Raw genomic sequence first — 20,780 nt, 5'->3', positions numbered from 1 at the left:
CTGTGGGGAGGGGTGTGGGCAATCCTGACAACCCCCCCCCCCACTATTTGGGGTGAAAACAGACATTACTTTAAATCTGTGTCTAGCAGCTACATCTCCCCCCATCATTTTTACTCTGGAGGAGGCACAGGGGGGCTGATCAGGAGCCTAGTATGTGCAAGGGATAGGGGGCTTCAAAGATCCAAATTGGGCTCCCTGTGCCTACTCTAGAGTAAAAAAAAGATGTAGCTGCTAGACACCGATTAAAAGTAATGTGTGTTTTGGTCCTCAGTGTGGGAGGGGACTAGCAACTCCTCCCCCCACAGCAAATACTAGATTTGAGGGGCAGTTTTCACTGGGCAGCGGTAGGGAGCAGAGTTACCCCCCACACACACACACTCTCTCCCCTCACCAGAGGCAGACTGCCATGTGGGGCAGGGAGGGTGGTGGAGCCCTGATTGTGTCCCCCTCCCTTCATCCAAGTCAAGCTCCCAGCCCAGCAGCCAGACAACAACATCCATCCGTGCATTACTTTCACAGTGTGGCTGCCACAATGAGCACCGACTCCTCCCCATATCAGCTCTTCCCAATGCTCCTAGCCCAGTAGGCTGCGCACGTGCACGCACATACACAACGCGCCCCTTTTACGCCCAGCTCTGTGGTTGGGGTGAGGGCAGTCTCTGCCCCATCAGCTCTTCTGCTCTCTCGGTACTCATCCAGCCAGGCAAGCACAGAAAGTCAAGGAAGCTGCCAGGCAGCAGGGCAAGTGGGGCGCTTGCCAGTGCAGAACTGCCTGGATGACGCACATGGCCATAAATTCCACCCAAGCCCAGGCTCAGGCCAGGGACAATGAGAAAAAAGTGGGTGTTGGAGCAGGCGCCCAGAGCTAATCACATTAGATGGATTTCCTTCAGGGCATGTGCAGCAGAGCAGGAAATGGATATGGCTGGCTCCTGTTTCTTGGAGCAGGCTTCCTGGAGTGGTGGAGCAAGTTCTGCTGAGCTCTTAAGGACTAGCAACTTTAGTTTTGCCTTTGTATTTTTAATTACCTGCAAAGTGTGTGTGTGTGTGTGTGAGAGAGAGAGACAGACAGACAGACAGACAGAGGGGGGAGGGAGAGAATGAGTGATAGATTTTTTTTAAAAAAGATTCTGTATGTGTGTGATTAGTAGAACAGAGTCATAGGGTTGGAAGGGGCCTACAAGGCCATCGAGTCCAACCCCCTGCTCAGTGTAGGAAGCCTGATTCCCAGGCTGTTTCCCATCCAAGTACTAACCAGGGCTGACCCTGCTTAATGGCTTCCGAGATCAGATGAGATCAGGCACATCCAGCCCTTTATTCTGTATGGGCACTCTAGTTCATTGAATCAATCCAGAACAGACCTGAAAGGTAGATACAGATCTTTTCTATTTTTTAGCGAATGTGTCTGTTTTCAAAAAATATATCTTAGGGTGCAATCCTATGCATGTTTAGACAGGAAAAAAGTCCTACAATTCCCAGCATTCCCTAGCCAGCCATGTTGACTGGGGCATGCTGGGAGTTGTGGGACTTTTTTCTGTATAAACATGCACAGGGCTGCACCCTTACTCTCCTTTTTGGTTTTACTTTCTTTTGTTATTGTTGTTATTTCTGTTGTTGCTTGGACAAGTCTTTCTTAATTGTTTTTCTTTTAAAAAATCTATTTTGCTTTGGCTGGCAGTGGGTTTTCTTTTTCATTTTTAAAACATCTGCTTGTGGTTTGTTTATTTTCCCTTAAAAACATCTACTTGTGATTGCTTTAGCTAGCAATATTTTTTCTTTTCCTTCAAAAAAATCTATTTGGGTTGCTTTAGCTAGCAATGGGTTTTCTTTTTCAGTTTTAAAACAGCTGCTTGTGACTTATTTATTTTTCCCCTTTAAAAAATCTGCTTGCAGTTGCTTTCAGTGGTGCAGCTAGGGTGGGACCTTGGGGGCAAAGTCCAGGGCCCCAGAGGGCCTCCAGATGATGACCCAGAGAACAGCAGGTGATGAGGGCAGCAGAAGCAAATGCCATTTTATTCTGGTAGTCATGATGGTGCTATGATTTAAGTGAGTTTGAAATGCAAAACTGAACATGCGCTGAGTATTATTTTTTAAATCGGGTTTGGCAGACAGTTTTGTTATTCTTCTAATATACAAGGAATGTAGAAGCATGGAATGGTGGTTGCAGGGGGTGGGTAGAAATGTTATTTGTGTCCCCCATAAGATGATTAACAGGTCCCCCATAAGACTGTTAAGTCTAGGGTCTAAAACGATTGAGCTGCACTCCTAGTTGTGTTGGTGAGCAATACTTATTTGTGTGTGTGTGTGGTTGCTCTGCTTTGCAGGCATGATATAGAAATCCATGTGCCCCAGTTTCTTTTCATGGCTTGCTGGCTGCTGTGGTTCTCCTCTTCTGCTGATCTGCCCTCTGCCCCACCAGCTCCAGTGGCCACCAGCTGTCACTGCTCCTTACACACCATGGCCCTTAGAGAACAATCCTATGGTCCCTAGAAAGAGTGTGTGTGTGTGTGGGGGGGGGGCATAGGACATTTTGGATTCCTGGATCCGAGGCTGGAGGGAGTGCTCTGACCTTGGACCCAGGTGTCTGAGTTGCCCTCCCCCTGTCTCTACAAGCTCACAAACACCAGCTTGGAGAGGAGGAAAGGGGGTGGTTCCGTGAGCAGGGAAGGGAGGAGATCAGGGCAGCCAGCTCACAAGGAACCCTCTGGCTACCCCAGCCTCCTTCCCTCCCTCCTGCTCCACAGAGCCCTAGCAAGACAGGCAAAATCGCTTTCCTGGCGAAAGTGCAGGGTGAGAGGAGCTGTTAAATTGTTGGGAGTTAGAAATCTTTGCCAATCTACTACAAATCAACCAGAGATCTACCAGTAGATCTCTTCTCTACCTTCTGCTCATCACTGCTGTATGTTTCTTGGTGAGCGGAGCTGAAAGCCATGCCATGCTGCAACCTTAGCTGTAGCTGTGCAAGTCATTGCTCTGACACTGGTAGTATCACAGAAGTGTGATATCATAGAATATTGTAGGGTTGGAAGGGTCCTACAAGAGCATCGTGTCCAACCCTGACATCTTTGTCAGCTCATTATCAGTGGTGCAGTGGAGCCAGGGCTCACAGCGTCAAAACACGGGGATGTTTTGATTAGCAGGGATGATTCTATCAGCTGCCATCCCCTTCAGACTGCCCTGTTCCCTCTGAACCTAGCTGCTATCCTCACCATTGCTGGGGGTGAGGGGATGGATTCTCCCAGCAACAATATGCTGTGAGTGACTCTGTGAGGTTTAAATTTTAATTTATACACAGGACTCCTCAGTTGCTCAGGCTGAGGAGTTTGGGAGCTGTTGAGGTGGAGATAGGACACACACCACCAATGAAAGAAAAAGGAGATTTATTGACAATGAAGAAACAACAGCTGAGCCTCTCCAGAGACTTGCAAACTATCTGAGGCTTCAGAAGCAGCACACCTCATAGTTACAAACTTAGTTACAAGTACCTCAAGGAACTATATGCTCCTTGGTCACAACTTAGTTACCCAAACATGGTTACCAGTGCCTCAAGGAACTATACCGTCCTTGGTCACAACTTAGTTACCAAATGTGGTTCCTTAAATGACTAAATATACAGTTAGTCTCTGTTTGTTACACAGCTTTCTTACAGCCAAGCTCATGCCAGAGATTTGACTGTGTGATGAGCATACAGTTTCAGCCAGGTTCAAGCCAGAACCTGCTGTCTGTATGAAAACCTCCAAAACAGTTGGTATGACAATGCAACGATAACTGCGCCTTACCTATGCCCTGGATGGTAAAATCCTATTCCCTGAATTCTACTCAACACATACTCACCACATGCTGCAAAGCACGTGGCCAGAGCACTCACACGTGTCTAGGTGCAACACGCACCTCTTCAACACTGGCAGGTTCAGGGGGTTTATCCTTTTTTTCCTTCATTGGTGCCTATGACATCAAAGAGGGGTTCAGTGTGTTCTTTATTGATCGCAAATTCTGAGACTGATTGTTGTTTACGGACAGACTGACACATTCTTCTGATTCCCCAACACCTCTCAAGGTTGTGCAAATACTGTTCTTTGCTATTAAAATGTCTGTTGATGCCCCTCTTTATTGGCCCATCTCCATCTTTCATAACTGATACTTTGGCAATCTTCAGCACATACCAGAGCACCCCCATTAGATCTTCCTGCAATAAAAGCATCCGCACTCCCTCCCCTCCGCCTAGGGATGTACGAAACAACTTACCTGTTTAGTTTCGTACATCCGTCCGTGGTGGTGGGAGGAGGTGCTCCGTCCCTCCCCCCGAAATCCTTGACGGCCGGCTTCGCTCCGACTCCATGGAGCTGCCAGCCGGGGCAGCCCGCAGTGACATCTGGCCACTGCTGGGCTGCACAGGGACACAAATGGTGGCCTCCATAGCCGCAGCCATTTGCGTCCCTTTTTTTTTGCTGTGATAGGTTATGTAAATATTTACGTAGCCTATGTGGTGAAAAAGGGAACGCAAATGGCGGCTGCCGTAGCCACCGCCATTTGCGTTCCCTTTTTTTTTTTTGCTATGATAGGCAACGTAAATATTTACATTGCCTATCACGGCGAAAAAAAAGGGACGCAAATGGCGGCGGCTACGGTGGCCACCATTTGCGTCCCTGTGCAGCCCAGCAGCGGCCAGATGTTTACATAGCCTATCACAGCCTCCGCAGGGACACAAATGGCGTCCCTGCATTAGCCGTGATAGACTACGTAAGTATTTACGTAGTCTATGACGGCTAAAATGGTGAAGCGAATGGCGGCTGTAGACGCGGCTGCCATTTGCAGAGCAGCGCAAACGGCAGCAGGTGAGTGCTCTGTTTCACACACCTTTTGCGGGGCGGGGGAGAGGGGGGCTTCGTTCCGCCATGGGTTTCAGGGGGCTGAATGCTCTGTCATTTGGCCTCACCGAGATCCGTGGTGTAATTCTCCGCCATCCCTACCCCCGCCCTTCTTGACCTGGGCTAGAATGTTTCCACTGACACCCAAATGTTTTGGCTAAAAGGATTTACAAGTCAAGAAGGTCAAAGGCCAATTCCATGAATTAGAAAGAAGGAGGAAGGGACAGATAGCAAGCTTGTAGAAAAGGAACTTAGTAAGAAGAAATCTTTACTGATAGTAGGAAAGTTGATTAGGTGAATGAAAGAGTATAAATGAAATAATATATAAAACAGTATTAAGGAGAGCAATTCAAAGAGTTAAAGTATATAGCATTTTGAGTCCAGTCTTTCTGCAGACATATCCGAAAGGTGTCAACCCTACACACAAACATATAACAGATGCACACATATACAGATATGGATCAACAACATAGCAGCCTGCAGTTTTGGACTCTCCTTGGGGGTGTGCCTATTGGGACTGTCATGATGAGTGTCTGCACTTCAAAGTTTACCACTACACCCCAGCTCACGATAGTTTTTAGGTGGTGGCTGAGCAGCTGAACATAGTTTAATATTTGAACTACAGGGAGAGCCATATACAAGGGTGATGACTACTTTGAATCAGGAGAAAATCCAGTTAAGGAGCGTAACGTAGTTCTGATCTAATTCATATGTGTTTCCCTATCACGGTTTGCAAAGTGTAGCGCAGGACAATGTCAAAACAGGAGCATTTCATTTTCTAGACCTGCTTTCAGTTTAAGCCGCTAATGCTTATTGATGTCTCATGCTTACGCACCTACCCACATGTACGCAGCCTTTTCCGCTTTCATTGCCCTGTCTTTCTGTGACTGTGTCTCCTGGGAAGATTATCGTCACTCTGCTCCTGGTTAGTGTTGTAAGAATCTGAAGCTGACAATGAACGAAGCCTCATTAGAGACACAGCAAGTTGAAATCATGCAGCGTGTTCCACCCCGACATCTGCCTGGAACAAATGACATTGTACGCTATTTAAAGCTTCAGCCTGAGGTCTGCAGGCCTTTTGAAAACACAAAGGCAGTCTCACTGGGGAAACAAAAGCAGGCCCCCAATTGAAAAATGATGTATACTCACCCTGAAAATAATTGCCACTGAATTTCTGCAGCAGGAAATGCTCAGTTTGATCAAGTGCATCCTTGTGACCACAGCTGGAAAGAAAAATTGGCTGTGTTTTGTTCAAGATGCCTTGGAATTAGGGATGGACAGAACATTTACCTTCTGTTCTGTTCTGTTTTCTGCTGGGGGGGGGGAAGCGATCCGTTCCTCCCCCCCAGAATCCTCCGGAGTGGCTCCGCTCTGGGAGGATTCTGCAAAGCTGCACACTGGCTCCGTACCGCTGGCGATACGGTAATGGTGGCTGCCTGAAATCCTCCTGGAGCGGAGGTAAGTGATCCCTTCCACCGCTGATTCCAGAGACTGGATTCCAAAGAATCCGGCCTCATTTGAGTCCGTGGCAGAATTCTTTAACATCCCTACTTGGAATTACTATATGACCATAAAGGTGCCCACAGAATGACTGAGCCATTTAGGGTGCAATCCTATGGGGATAGGTGGCTGCCCCTGAACTTGGAGGCGACCACCTAACCAATGCAGGGCAGGAGAAGCATGGAGGGGATCGCTCCCTCCGTGCTTCTCCTGCTATGCATTTGTGGCTAGACTGCCAATTTTGGCTGTCTAGCTGCGGGAGGGCGGAGCAGGGGGAGAGGCTGCTGGACGACACATAGGATTGCCGCGTTCCCCACCCTGGAACGCCCCCCTGGAATCCCCGTTTTGGCAGCGCCAAGCTCCTCTTCGGAGTGCGGAGCGTGGGGCTGTCCCGTGCTGTCTGCGAGGCAGCACAGAAAGGGGGGAAGGGTCGGTTCTCCAAGAACTGAGCTTGGAGCGCGGGATCTCTGAGGTCGGGAGAGGGCTGGACTCGATGGTCTTATAGGCCCCTTCCAACCCTACTGTTCTGTGAAAACCAGATATCCTATGGCTGTCTGGCTGCTGACTAGCGGCCATAGGATTGCTCCTTTGGTGACACAGGCCCAAGCAATCTGCTGCTAAATGCAAGGTGCCGATGTTCGCCTTTAAAGCCTTCGAGGGAGGGACTATTGCTTTGGTATGGAGAATGCGCTTTTCATGTAGAAGGTCCTGGGTTCGATCCCTGGCATCTCCAACTTATAAAATCAGGTAGCAGGTGATGGGAAAACCCTCTGGCACAGACCCTGGAAATCCACTGCCAAAACAGGCAGTATTGAGCAAGATGGATAAATACTCTGACTGGTATATGGTAGTTTCCTATGTCCCTAACACTTGGGGCCCAGGATACTTGTGTCAGTGTCTTCTTCCTAGGGATGTACAAAAGTCACCGTTTCGCGGATCTGCTTCGCGGTGGGGGAGGGGTGGTGGGGGGGAGGCCCCCCAAAACTTGCCCGGCCGGCTCTGCTCCGCAAGGATTCTGTGGAGCCGCCGGCTGGCTCCGCTGGCAGCCGGACATCCGGCCGCTGGGTGGCAGGGACGCAAATGGCAGCGGCCGTAGCCACCGCCGTTTGCGTCCCTGTACTTAACCATGATAGGCTACATAAATATTTATGTAGCCTATCACGGCAAAGTAAAAAAAAATGCTTACGCAAATGGCGGCGGCTACGGCGGCCACCATTTGCATTCACTATTTTTCGCTGTTCTAGCCTACGTAAATATTTACATAGGCTAGAACGGCTAAAAACAGCAAATGGAAATGGCGGCCGCCGTAGCCGCCGCCATTTGCGTACGTTGCACCCAGCCATGACTGGCCAGGAGACCAGCCGCCCCCCTCCCCTGCCGCAACTGCCACACCCACCGCCGCACCTGCCTCCACCGCCCCCACCGCCGCTGCACCTGCTGCCCCCGCCACCACACCTTCTGCCGCCGCTGCTGCCGCACCTTCCGCCGCAGATTCCTGCATTGAGCAGGGGGTTGGACCCAATGGTCTTGTAGGCCCCTTCCAACCCTACTAATCTATGATTCTATGATTCAAGTCCCATCAGCCCCAGCCAGCATGGCTGGTGGTCTGGAATCCTGGGAGATGTGGTCCAAAACATATCGAAGGTACCAGATTGGGATAGGCTGTTCTATATGAAAAGCATATGGCCTCTCCCAAAGGGAAGGAGGAGGGTCTCCTCCTTCTCCTGGTGCATGTCCTATAAATGTCTCAGTGGTTCAACTCAGCCCAAATGGCTGGACGACTGGATCGCCACTCCAGGCCTCTTATCCAGGGCCCATGAAATCCTGCAGTCAGGCCTGGATGTATCCACTAGCTCAGCCTTACCTAATCTGGTGCCCTCCAGAAGTCTTGGACTACAACTTCCAACATCCCTGACCATTGGGCATTCTGGCTGAGGCTGATGGGAGTTAGTCTGGAGGGCACCAGCTTGGGGAAGGCTGCACTAGCCAGTCTGACATGCAGAAAATGTTCCCCCCAAATTCTAAATAGTGGAGCCTTTGAGCAGCCCCTGGGCAGGATTGCTAGGTTTTGTTTGTTTTTTTACTGGCCCTGACCCCGTGCTTTAATAGCAACCAAACATCTTGAAAGCAAGGAGGGAAAGCCTTTCCCATTGTCTTCTCTTCATGCCAATAACAAACAAACAATAAAGCACCACCTCCTGCTTATTTTACGTCAGGCTGCTGTTAAAGGCCCAGGATCAGGGCCAGTAAAAAAAAAAAAAGTTGTTAGAATGCACATCTGATCTCTTACAACTATTCCCACAACTTTCCCAGAAACCAGATTTCTGGCTGAAACAGGAACTGTACATTTATGCACTGTTGGAAGAGGAACAGATTGTGGTTGGGGGGCAGGGAGGTGGGAGGACACATGGAGAACTGAGTTTGGGGGGCCTCCATAAGCTTACAGCATGAGGAGATGCAGGTAGGGTGGCTAGGTGTCCTCTCTTACAGAGAACAGTCGTCTATTTGGAGGACTGCCAGAGGACTGTTCTCTGTTTGAAGGCATCGTCTTTTTGAAATTGAATTGCGTCTAGAAGCACATAGGATGGGTGCTCTAGCTTCTCCAATCCAGATGTGGTGTGATGCAGCAATCTGCATCAGCTGAAGCCCCAAGGCTGTTTTCAAAGGCAGCCATGTTGCAGTAGTTGCTCCTAAAAGCATAGATGATTACGCCATGAATTTGGGACTGTAAAAAGGAATGCGAACATCACATCAAGTGCAATTTAGAAGGTGCTCCAGGCTAACACCACTACTGGATTCTCTAGTAGTGAGCCTTCCCCAACCTGGCACCCTCCAGATGTTATGGGCTACAACTCCCATCAACCTCTTCCAGCATGGCCAATAGTTGGGGATGATGGGGGTTGTAGTCCAAACACCCAGAGGGCACCACATTGGGGATTGCTACTCGAGGTTCAGAGATGGATCTCTGAGGGGTACCCCCAGATTGTGCACCTATTCTGATACAGTGATCATCTCTCCTCAATCATAATTTAGTCCCCTCAAATCAGCCCCCACCTCAGTACATATCCATATAGAACCTAATGGCTCTATAGTGTAACAGACTGGAGCTCATAAATCGCTTGTTAGTTCAGGTCTTTGTAGTTGAAGCGCACTGTATTCTTTCTGTGCTATTTTGGGTTACCAGAAGTTTCGTGTAAGTCAAACATTAGAGAAAATATTGGGACTTTGCCCTGGAAAATCTTGAATCCTGGCAGTGCCAAGGAGAGAGAGAGGGGCGGGGGGGGGGGGGCTACTGTTAATCCTTGTCAGCCCCACAGTCCAAGCTAGAGATAAACGTCAGGCTTCTCCCCTGCTGTGGTCCAAATGCACCCTATATAGAGCCATTTCTGAGGCACAAGAGAACAAGATACAGAAAAGGTCAGGGCCACTTGGGTATAGCCCCTCTGTCTGATATGAAGCCAAGTGACAGCTCTTCAGAGCTAAATGGAGTGAACAATCCTGCCAGGGCTGCACAGCCTGAGGAATGCATGGATCCAATAAGCATCACTAAGTGTACGATAATGGATTTAATTGTGATACAGCAGCAGGAGCAGGTGCTGTATATGTTGTGTGCCATCTTCCTTAGGTGTGCCCGTTCCGTGTTCCCATTTCCAACACGGAACCCTGGAAACATGAGGTGGGGGAACATGGAACCCTGGAAACAGGGGTGGGGTGGGTGGGGTTGTATTCAGAGTTAGTTTAGCATAAGTCCCATTTATGTCAATGGGTCTACTCTAAGGGGGTGTCTCCATGAGTGATTTACTCCAAGCTGGCTGCATTTGGAGGTTGTTAGGGATATATGATGTTGTGGCCATCCAGCAGCCACCCTGGAGCTTATCAGGGAAAGAACCAGATTTTCTGAGACTGCTTAAAGCCCGATTCTTTTCCTTAAGTGGGGTTCTCTGTGGTATAGCTGTTGTGTGCCCCAACCCCCACATTGACATCGGGTATGCTAGCCCTGCCCAGGGGTGTGCCTTTCACCATGACCCCAGACAAGGGGTGTTTCCTGTCTCGATGTTTCCCAGCACAAACCAATTAGTGTCTACTCAGAAGTAACTCCCATTGTGGTCAATGAGGCTTGTCCCCTGAATGCCCACATCAGAATTTACAGAGATCCCCCTCAATTCAAATGGCACAATTTGAAGCACAAATTCCCCAAAGGCTGTAAAGTGCTTTTCCCAAGCTGTGATTCTCCCTTGTTTAGTTCATTGCCTTCGGAAGTAACTAACTCAGACCTTTGTTCCTGCACGGCATTGCGTTAGAAAGGGGGCTGGTTTCCCATCTCTTTCCCCTCCCCGTCTTTCCCAGCACAAACATATGTGTGTCTACTCAGGAGTAACTTCCACTGTGGTCAATGAGGCTTGTACCCGAACTGCGCACTCCTGAGTTTCCTAAGACCCAAAGTAACGCATTTAGGGAGCCTTAATGTCAAAGCTTCAAAGCTTGGAAGCTTGAACATGGTGTTCCTTTCATGATTGTTGTGGGGGCGGGGGGAGAAAGAGAGTGGTTTCTGTGGATACAGGGGAGGAAACCTCTAAGGTTTTTATCAAAGAGGGAGAGCCTGGAAGAGGCGGGGAGCCTCTCATTGATTGAGCAGCTCCTGCTAGTCAGATGACGTTCACTCCAACCCCCCCTCCCCACCTGGAAGTATGTTCTGTGAAGTGACTGCGATACACTTGCTCATTGAGCCCTACGCAGACCAAAGCTGGCTTCTTGAAAAATCTGGGTAAGCCACGACTGGCTTCTCCTTCTGCCTCCTTCTGTTGTCGTGAAGAAACTCCCTAAGTTGGACTAACATTAGATACAACCCTGATGATGGATCCCCAGGTGTGAAGTTGCCATTGTTGGTTGGGAGATACTCATAGTTCCTGTAGCTTTAAGAAAATGTGAGTAGATGCGGGTGACATCTTGACTTTGGACCCTTACCTCTTAGTTATGTAAATGTTTTAAAAAGTAAAAAAAGGTAAAGGTGTCCCCAACCAGTCGTGTCCGACTCTAGGGTGTGGTGCTCATCTCCATTTCTAAGCCGAAGAGCCAGCGCTGTCTGAAGACGCTTCTTGGTAAATAAAGTTACTTCAATATCTTTTAAGAGCATGGTCTCTGCCTTGATGCAGGAATACAGCCAAACTTCACATTTTGTCTGATAAATGGATTTCTTGGAGGCAGCTGGTCAGGAACTGAGTAGCAGCAAGACCATTTCATTCTGAAAGCTTATAGAAGGAACTAGCAATGCTGGGAAGCCACCAAACTAAGAGTCCGAGGAATAGTTCAGTAGCACGAGGAAACACTTTCCCCCCAGTCCCTCTTCCCCTGTCCAGCTAGCATCTCAAGCTAAAGCCTGTAGTCATGACGGCTATATGAAACATACAGGATCAGAGGCAGTACACTGGGGAGCAACAACAAGGACTTTTAATTTTATGTCCCACTTGTGGTCTTCCCAGAGGCATCTGGCTGACCACTGTGGGAAACACAGTTCTGGACTCAATGATCTATTGATCTGATCCTGAAGGGTTCTTATGCTTTTACATACACATGGAAATAGCATGATCACCAGCAGCCCCTTTTCTGCCTGCCCTTAACTTCTTCTGTTCTATGGGTCAGAGTTCCATTTGCAAATCAGTACATCACGGGTAAGAGAAGCTTCCATGGTTAATAAGGTAACTAATTATCATGGTCTGTACTTTCTGCATTTCATTTCCCTCTGACCTCATTATTTACAATTCTACCCATCATCACCACCATGTCTGTATATATACTTATACGTAATATAACACTTCATACATCTGAAGATTTGGGCTGCAGTTCATGAAAACTTACCATATCATAATACTTTGGTAATATATAAGATGCTATGTTGTTTTTGCTTTCATGGCTACCTCTCTGGAAATAATGATGTAGGCAGATGATATATAATGCATACAGTCACAAAGCCTTCATAATAATTGAAAGCAAGTTTCTAACCCCTATGACCGTAGAACTGAGTTTGACATAGTATGGGCAATGTCTGACAAAAATTTCAGAAACTAGAGTCGGATTGATGCCTGATTCTATCAGTGTTTACTTGCAAGCAAGTTCCATCTTACAAGCAAATGTGTGGGATGGTAGTTGTGCCACCCAGACCTATCGGTCTTTACTTGGAATAAACTCTTTGGAAACATGCATAGGATTCCAGCTTTAGAGCCAAACTATTCATTACGCTAATGATGTAGTGTGTAGCTGAGGGTTAGCTTTTTCTTTATTGTAGTGTAAGTGTGTGCAGCCTTGATTCAGATTGGGACCATCACACACTGGGAGAGGAGGATTAAACCTCCCCTGATTTGGTTTCCCAAATCCCCCATTTGGTGGTGGTGGTGGCAGGGGGATAACAAAATAAAAAAGTCTCTGTTGGCATCTTTTGTTAACGCTCTCTGTGTGCGTGTGGGATTTCAGGAAGCTAATGGGGGAGACATCTAGTCCTCCATTCCCAGCACATGGTGGTCTCAATCTAAATTGGGCCCATGCATGCTCACACTAGAGTAAAGAAAAAATGACCTGCTATGCGATTACTATAATGTGTAGTTCGACTCTTAGGCCAAAGCAGAATGCACTACGTAAAATTCACACAATTCTTAAATCTTGGTATTTGACTTGTCTTAGTTATCTTGGTGCAGGCTTTGCATTTTGAATCCAATGCATACGCTGCACTGGGCGTTACCGTTCCACTTGCTGTGGTGAGAGCAAGTCACAGCCTCAACAGCTGGGCCAAAAAATCAGCTCTAGCTTTATACAGAAAAACTCCAGAAGATGGCTGTTAGAAAATGTCAGGTTTATTATTTTGTACATCTCTTTGTAGTGACTTAAGCAAAGGGGTTTGTTTTCCTTGTCAATATCCTCTCGGAGGGGAGCCGTAGTTGAAAGGCAAATCGCCACAACAGTAAACACCTCCTTTGGAAGCCTGAGACGGAATGAGTCACTGCGTTCTTATGCCTTTGCTGCAAAGGGCAATCAGTGGGGTGAAAGAGTGTGCAGACCATATTATTGAGGCCAATTAAGGCTCTGTAACTTGGGCAGGGGGCAGAGGGGAACTGGTGGTGGATGTTTTAGTGGTAATAATGAACAGTGAATACATACAGTGATCACAGCGGCGGTGTAGCCCTGTGATATTTCAACAGCAACCAAGGTAGGTTGTGGTGTAAATGAAACATTTCATCCACAAGAAGGCATAGAGTATAAGAGAAAGAAAGAAAAAACCATAATAACAATGAGGTACTTTTAATGTAGCCTGACCCTTCGATGAAGCAGCTGGATCCCAGGGCACAATTGCAAAGGTCAAAAAGGTGCCATGTCCTATAGGCACCTGTAGAAATCTTCTCTGTAGTAGAAAGCAAATGTTATGTCTGTGTGTGTGTGTGGGTGTACTAATGGCAAGAGGAATCCAATCAATTCATTTACACCAGGGGTGGTCAGAAGGTAACTCTCCAGATTTTTGTGACTTCAACTTCCATAAGCCCCTGCCAGCATGGCCTATGGTCAGGAATACTGGGAGTTGGTCCAAAACATCTAGAGATCTCCCTTCTGCCCACCCCAATTTTCACAGATGTTAACATTGTAATAATCTTACTTAGCTCATGCAATTTAATAATAATAATGACAATAACAATAACAATAATAATAACATTGTATGGTGCCATAGATGGAATATTTTAGAAAATTTCTTTTAATCCTGCTCTTTCATCCTGCTCAAGACAACATACATGGTCTCCCCCTTTATTCTCACAATATCCCCGTGTGTGTGTGTGTGTGTGTGTGTGAGAGAGAGAGAGAGAGAGAGAGAGAGCGCCCTAGGTCACCCAGTGAACTTCACAGCCAAGCAAGGAGTTGAACAAGGCATCTCACAAAGGCTTCCAGCAAGACCTCCCCACCAATGCTGCCAGATAGATAAGTGGGAGAAAAATAGGGGCGGAGGCCTCGTGGAGATGGAAGTACAGGCAACAGGCAGAATGAGAGAAGCACAAGTAATCCAACTCAGATTGAATCTTAAGCTGGAAAAGAAGGGAGGGTCCAACATGCCATTAGCTTTGTATTGCTGACGTGCAGCAATACATGCAGGAGAGCCTCCTCTATCCACTGAGTCTCTCCAAGAGCTCACATGGAGTCTCCACGGACACAGGAGGGTCTCCTCTTCAGACTGTGGCCCTACACAAGTTGAGGGTGACAAACGCAGTGAGGGAGAGGGGCGTGGCTGGAGCACTCCCTCTCTTCAGTGTTTGCCCTATTCAAGTTCAGAACACCTGAATAGGGCAATGGTCTACTGGTCATTAAGGAACAGTCATTTTGGTTCCATTAACTCCTTCCTGCCCAACCGCCCCAAACTTCCAGTAGTGTATACGTATACTATGGAGAACTGTCAAAAGCTTGACTGGCTGTCAAGCAATGGCTGCCAGAATTTTTAGGTTATGATTTGGAAGTGAAGGAACTGTAATATACAATTAAATAGCAAGTGTGTTATAGATTGTGCCACAGCATTTATGCCATGGCCAGGGCCCTGAGCCCAGGTCTGGGATAGATTTAAGGGACATGGTACACAGAATCGGTGTAGGAACTGAGGCAGGTTCAAGAAGACAGATGTAAGGCAAAGACTGAGGTCAGGGATATCAGTTGTGTGAGTCTGTGGACAAGATTGGTATCAGAACCACTAGGGTAGAAAGGACCAGGGCAGTCCTTAAGGACATACTTCAGGCAGGAAGAGAAGACTTGGAACAGGAATTCAGGGTAGGAAGTAGATAAACCAGAGGAGGAGGCTGTATATGTGAAGCACAATCCATTAAAGGAACTATTTGCCAAATGGTCAACAACCACTCCCTGTTTCCTGTTCCAAGACCATTGAGAGAGAAGGATGAGTGACAAGAGGACAGGCAAAATTGTATTGTCTCAGATGTGCCTTCACTCCAGAGCAGGAAATGGTTGAAGAGTGAGCACTTACATGTAATTAAATGTTGGGGGATTCTGAAGCATAAACAGCCTTTCCTGTTGTTCAGTAAACTCAAACAAACATTCAGCCAAGGAGGAGGAGGAGAAGCCACTTTCAGAATCACACCAAGATACAGTATTGCCTGGTGAGTTAAATTGGATTAGCTCTACACTACTTTCACTTCCCCCTTCATGGATGACTGCCTTGTTGTGGCGAAGGGGCTTGCGTAACTCAGTGAAGCCATAAGCTATGCCGTGCAGGGCCACCCAAGACGGACAGGTCATGGCAGAGAGTTCTGACAAAATGTGGCCCACTGGAGAAGGAAATGGCAACCCACTCCAGTATTCTTGCCAAGAAAACCCCGGAAGATGGGTTTTTATCACAAGGATAAAAGAGATGACCCCGGAAGATGAGCCCCTCAGGTCAGAAGGTGTCCAATATACTACTGGGGAAGAGCAGAGGGAATTTCCAAGAAGCGCCAGAAAGAGTGAAGCGGCTGGGCCAAAGCCGAAAGGACACTCAGCTGTGGATGTGTCTGTGGTGAAAAGGAAGTCCGATGCTGTAAAGAACAATATTGTTTAGGAACCTGGAATGTCAGATCAATGAATCAAGGTAAGCTGGAGGTGGTCAAACATGAGATGGCAAGATTGAACATCGACATCTTGGGAATCAGCGAACTAAAATGGACAAGCATGGGTGAATTTAATTCCGGTGACCATTATATCTACTACTGTGGGCAAGAATCCCTTAGAAGAAATGGAGTAGCATTCATAGACAATAAAAGGGTGGGAAAAGCAGTACTGGGGTACAATCTCAAAAACGATAGAATGATCTCACTACGAATCCAAGGCAAACCATTCAACATCACAGTAATTCAAGTCTATGCCCCAGCCACTGATGCTGAAGAAGCTGAGGTTGATCAGTTCTATGAAGACCTACAACACCTTCTAGAACTAACACCAAAAAAAGATGTCCTCCTCATCGTAGGGGGTTGGAATGCTAAAGTAGGAAGTCAAGAAATCACCGGGATAACAGGCAAGCATGGCCTTGGTGTACAAAATGAAGCAGGACAAAGGCTAATAGAGTTTTGCCAAGAGAACACGCTGATCATTGCAGCACAACAGCACAAGAGGTGAGTCTACACATGGACATCACCAGGTGGTCAATGTCAAAACCAGATTGATTATGTACTTTCCCTATCCATGACATTCAGGCCATTCTCTTGGGTTTCCTTCCCACAGCTCATCGGAACTCAGCCCATCTGCCTGCCCATTTGGGAGCAGCAGTTAAGTGACTGGCAATAGGCAGGGTTTTTTTTTAAACGTAGCATAACATTTACAGACAACAGTTTATCAATGTTGGTAATTAGATGGAATTGGGGGGAAATTACTCATGTGCAGTACAAAAGAAAAGCACTGGAGCGATAAAATTATGAGGCTATTTATTCATTAACTACAAAGGGCTCTATAATTTGTAAGGTAATGGCAGATGAATGCAATTCCTGAGCTGAAAGCTAAACCGAACACATAGAATAGCATCATAGAACAGTAGGGTTGGAAGGGGCCTACAAGACCATCGAGTCCAACCCCCTGCTTAGTTCAGGAATCCAAGTCAAAGCATCCCTGACAAGTGGCTGTCCAGCTTCTTCTTCAATGCCCCCAGTGTGGGAGAGCCCACTACCTCCCTAGGTCATTGGTTCCACTATCAGATGGCTCTAACAGTCAGGAAGTTTTTCCTGATGTTCAGCCGGAATCTGGCTTCCTCTAACTTGAGCCCATTATTCCGTGTCCTGCACTCTGGGATGATAGAGAAGAGATCCTGGCCTTCCTCTCTGTGACAGCCTTTCAGCCTTTCAGACCTGGACATCTCCAGATCTGATTTGTTTATTTCTTACATTTCTGTACCACCCAATTTGCATTCTGATTAAAAAGAACTGGACATTTTAAAATCTAGAGCTGTGCAGATAGCTAATGTAATTAGGTGTGCCATCTATATTATAATGCATGGATTTGGTGGTGGTTGCAAGGAAGCCTCTGGTAGTGACTGCCTGAGCTGCCTTAACATCACAGATAGGGATGGGTGCATCTGTGTCAGTCTCGATCTCCTTCAGGTTCTCAGTTTTCCACTGCTAGGCTCATTCCAACCTGGTTCTGTGCAAGCTTCCCCCACCCCCCACAAGAAATTCATATGTATTTTTGTGCACATTTCCCAAATAGACACATTTTTAGATTCATGCACCCACTGACTAAAGTGGGTTGGATGTAAGATTGCAATTCTGCGAACGGAATGGATACTGCTGGCAGTATGGGGCTTTCCCATCCTCTCCTCCACCCTGCAGCCCTTCCTCCCTGCTCACCCTCCAAATGTGCTCTGGAGGGTTGGGGGTAGAGGACGCCATTTGCTAGGGGTGTCAGAGAATTCCCCCTGGATTTCAAATGGGCTTGAATTCTGACAAATCCGGTCTGCAGAATCCTCCTCGGAACGGGGCAGCCAGGTCGACCTGGACTGGAGCTCATGCGGACCCAACTTTTTTTTCTCTGCCAAAGGGCAGATTTTTCTAAAGTAATTACAGAAATAAAAACGTAAATGGGAAATGGAGGAAGAAAGACCTCGAGCGGCTTTACCCTTTTTACGAGGCATTTTGCGGAGGCTTTCTTTCGCTGCGGCTGAGTCATCAAAGGAAATCCTCCATCTTTTCTGTTTATTGTCTGTGGAGGTGAGGTGAGATGAGGTCAGGACAGCTCCAGTGTGGTCAGCTGAGGTGAGGTGAGGTCAGGACAGCTCCGGTGAGGTGAGGTCAGGACAGCTCCGCTAAGGTCAGGTGAGGTCAGGTGACTGGAAGTTACGTGGGGAATCCCTGCAAAGGGCTTTACTCTTACAGAGACCGAGGGCGTGCGGAAAGGATTTTTTTGGCAGGAATTACAAAGGCATTTACGTAAGTTCCGGAGCCAGAAAAAGATGGGGGGGGGGAATCCGGGACAGGCGGATGGCGGAACTTTGGCTCTGCAGCATCCTCTGCGAGGATTCCAGGGGGGAGGAATGGATTGCCCCCCCCCACAGATTCCCCACTGGAACGGACAGTGGGGAATCCGTACACCCCTACCACTGCCCTTGGCCGTGATAGGCTACATAGATATTTACATAGCCTATAACGGCAAAGAGCAGGGACTAGGGATGTCAGAGAATTCTGCCACAGATCGCGGTGAGGCCAAATGCCAGTGAATTTGGCCCCCCGAACTCCGTGGCGGAACGGCCTGCCCCCCCACCCCCCTGCGGATCCCCCCCGGGATGAGACTTACCTGGGGCGGATGTTCCGGGTGGCGGTGGCTCCGGTGGCAGCTTCGGCTGCGGCGGCTGCAGCAGCTGGTCTTCCGACCGGCCGCCGCCATTTGCAGTCTTGTCTTTTTTTTCTTTTTTTTTACAGAGACGTGATAGGCTACGTAAGTTTTTACGTAGTCTATCGCATCTCTGTAAAAAAAAAAAAGATGAAGAAAAATAAGGAACGCAAATGGCGGCGGCCGTATGCATTTTTGTTTTTGTTTTCCTTACCCAGAGCCCTCCGCGGCCGGAAATCCTGCTGCGGATGGCCCTGGCCTGGGTCTGGCTGGCTGCTCTGCAGAGCCGCCGCGGAGCACAGCCGGCTTTCGAGGATTCCAGGGGGGAGGACCGGATCGCCTCCCTCCCCCGGTGAGGATTCTGGGGGGAGGGACGGAGTGCCTCCCCCCCCAGCGGAACCCGGCGGAGCCAGGTAAGCGGGGTTTCGTACACCCCTAGCAGGGACGCAAATGCTGTAGCAGATGCCATTTGCATCCCTGCTCTTTTCGTGATTGGCTAAGTAAATATTTACGTAGCCTATCACGGCCAAGGGCAGGGCCGCAAATGGCATCTGCTACTCCAGACACCATTTGTGTGGCAGCGGACAGAAGTCCGGCTGCGGACGGGCCGTGCCGGCAGCTGTGTGGACTCGCCGCAGAGCGGAGCTGGCCGAGATGGATTCCGGGGGGAAGGACGGATCGCCTCCCCCCCCCAGCGGATGCCCCGGACTGGATGGGTGAGTAGGGTTCGTACACCCCTAGCCTTGAATGATCATGGCATCATGTAAAGAGCCCGCAAGCTTCCGCGAAGGAGCAATTTCAATCGCAGGATAAAAGCTCAGCCTGAAGAAATCTAATGAGCTATCAAATTACCCCGTTGTGTTCCGCTTCCGTTTCCTACATGAAAAGAGGAAAAGCAGCAAGAAGAGGAGCGAGATAAATGAAAGATAATGGAAGACTCAGATACGGGGAGAAGGAGGCGGAAGGAGGCGGGGGGAAAGGAAGCATGTGAAAAAGAAAGTCATTGTGATCCTGCATTTAAAATGGAAGCAGAAAGCCCTGTTTTAAATGCAGGATTTTAGGCTGGTGCTGTTTAATGCAGCAGATGCCTTGAATGATCATGGCATCATGTAAAGAGCCCCGCAAACTCTGTGAAGCAGCAATCTCAATCTCAGGATAAAAGCTCCAAGCAAGGAGCCCTAGATTAGGGATGTGAGAACCCATCCCAGTTCAGGTTGTCCGGGTGCCAGCTGAGCTCTCCCCTTGCTCGCTGGCCCCCTGGGCTGCAGTTGAGCCCCCGCCCTGCTCAGTTAGCAGCCTGCAACTCACCTGGGCCTGTTAGTCTTTGTCCCAATCATGATCGCCATGTTTTTAAAAAACACGGCAATTGGCAGCGCTTGCCCATAGACTTACATGCAAAATAGCACTGTGAAACTACAGCATATGGGTGATCCACAGTGCTGATTTGCATATAAGTCTAAGGGGAAGTGCTGCCAATCGCCATGTTTTTTAAAAACATAGCGATGGGGACAGAGATGACCAGGCCCGGGTAAGTTGCAGGCTGCTTACCGAGCACAGGTGGGGGGGCTCGACTGCAGCCCGGAGGGCCGGTGAGTGCGGGGGGGAGCTCGGGGGGCATAGCTCGGGGGGCGTGGGTGCCAGCAGTCCAACAGATTTGTATGCTGAAATGGGCGCCTGCAACATCCCTACCCTAGATTTCTTACCCTCTGAAACTGATATGCAACTGCCTGCCTATCCCAAATTCTTCAGCTGTGAAAAATTGCCATATTTCTTTCTGCTGAAGCTGTAGACTTGGAGACTCTTCACACATTTTTCTCTGCATCTGGAGAATTTAGAGGAATGCTTTTGCTGAAATGAATTCAGCCAACCATTAAGATTTAAATTTCCCTATGACAGCACCGTGCTTTGCATCGTGGAGGCATCCCTCCCCCACACTCCGGTTTGGTATACTTCGTGCAAGATATTTTTCAAAACACTTTGGGAAAAGATTTGGTCTTTTGGGCCATGTGTCATTTCTAGCCCCAATGCGCTCTTCCTCCACCTTCTGTTGTTAGGCACTTGTGTACGAGCCATCTGTATAACAGAGCT

The sequence above is a fragment of the Heloderma suspectum genome, chromosome 2, assembly GCF_057233095.1.
Source record: "Heloderma suspectum isolate Gila_16-S chromosome 2, 16-S_ref, whole genome shotgun sequence".
NCBI lineage: Eukaryota > Metazoa > Chordata > Lepidosauria > Squamata > Helodermatidae > Heloderma > Heloderma suspectum.
The sequence above is the reverse complement of the archived record's forward strand: the minus strand, read 5'-3'. Positions refer to the sequence as shown.